Raw genomic sequence first — 1,506 nt, forward strand, 5'->3', positions numbered from 1 at the left:
TTATTCCATTTCAGAGCTGGTGTCCATGCTGTAAATATGCATAAGAAGTCGGCGTTTGCTGTTTTGCTAATAGGGAAAATGTTACTGTTAGAGAAGCGTTTTGATGACTTCCCGTTGAAGATGAGGCCTGAGGTAAATACTGTGTCCTGGTTTGGGGCTGACTGTGGGCATAAAGTTAATCTGTACGAAGTGTCAGTCCTGGAAGAAGTCCTTTCTCTAGTACAGCTTTATTTTGACTTGACTTTTTATACTGCAGCAAAGGACTGGGAAAATGTGCATCTCGCCAGCAGCTAAAGCACTTACCTATACAAAGAAACCCTTACTGTGTAGGACTGACTCAGAATTCATCCCTAAAACATCACCACAACACCCATCTTCCACACCATGACAGCTCTTCCAGCTGTGTTTTAACTGGTCCACTGTCAGTGCCATTTATGAGCCTAGAAAGTAATGAGCTGGCTATTCTCTGCACAGAATTGAGTGTAATATAATTTCCACAAAGCTTTAAGCATCGTTAAATCCGCTGCATGCAACAAATTACGTGTGAGAGGCCTCTGCCCATTTAACTGTGGAGCAGGGCAGTCTCCTGGGAGCTCCGCGTTTCATTAACTTCTACTTCTGCACTTGATGGATTAGGCAGAGAGGAGAAGCTTTCCTGTATCTCTTCAATACAATCATTTACACTTTTAAAATTGTTACAGCTTCATGAAAGGCAAGGCCAAGTGCAATAATTGTGTTTCTGAAGCAAGCCTTGATGTAATTTTCATTAAGGCGCTGCGATTCTGTTTATCCAGAGCTCACTTAAACCCCTGATCTTCTCATTATTTACCCAATGCTGCCACGAAGGATCAAGCCAGCCTGAATACGAGATTTTTGTCAGAACTGTTAGATTTGAAGTGGTTTGATCCCAGCAACTGGTTTCCGAAGGGAAGAGAAAGAAGATGACCTACCCAAAAATGAACACCCGCTGAGGATCCCGCCTCCCCGGAGCTAATAGGGAACCCTGCCCCGCACTGGTCCCTTGGGAAATCGGCGGGGATGGTGAGGAAAACTTAAACTTTTCGACGAGGATGGGATTCGAACCCACGCGTGCAGAGCACAATGGATTAGCAGTCCATCGCCTTAACCCCTCGGCCACCTCGTCACGACGGTATCTATTCTCATCCAGCCTATGAGGAAGTATACGGGCGGCTCCTGGCATCCCCCACCCACCTCTCCCTTTGCGAGATGGCGCCGGCCTTTCGGCTCTTTGTAGGTACAACGTAGAGCGAAGCCACAGCGCCGGGACCGAACAACCCTGAGAGGGTCAGCTGCTGCCGCGCCGGCCTCATCACCTCGGTGCGGGGCGTGCTGGCGAGGAGGGACGCTAAAATAGTAGGCAACGGGTTAAGCCTGCGGAGGTCGCCATGTTGTACGGAGTGCTTGAGGGCGCCACCCCGAGCCTTGAGGGCGCCATCACGACGGCGATTTGGCGCGGCGCGCAGGCGCGGCAGGCGGCGGTTCAGT

At 49.8% G+C, this 1,506-nt stretch overlaps 1 non-coding gene across 1 annotated transcript; it reads right to left on the reverse strand.

Moving 5' to 3' along the window:
* Positions 1–1,062: 1,062 nt before the first annotated feature.
* TRNAS-GCU lies at positions 1,063–1,144 on the reverse strand. The gene has a single exon. It is a non-coding gene; the product is annotated as a tRNA-Ser (tRNA).
* Between the last annotated feature and the right edge of the window lie 362 nt (positions 1,145–1,506).

This window comes from Mesitornis unicolor, unplaced genomic scaffold (genome assembly GCF_000695765.1).
Source record: "Mesitornis unicolor isolate BGI_N332 unplaced genomic scaffold, ASM69576v1 scaffold17083, whole genome shotgun sequence".
NCBI classification, from domain to species: Eukaryota; Metazoa; Chordata; class Aves; order Mesitornithiformes; family Mesitornithidae; genus Mesitornis; species Mesitornis unicolor.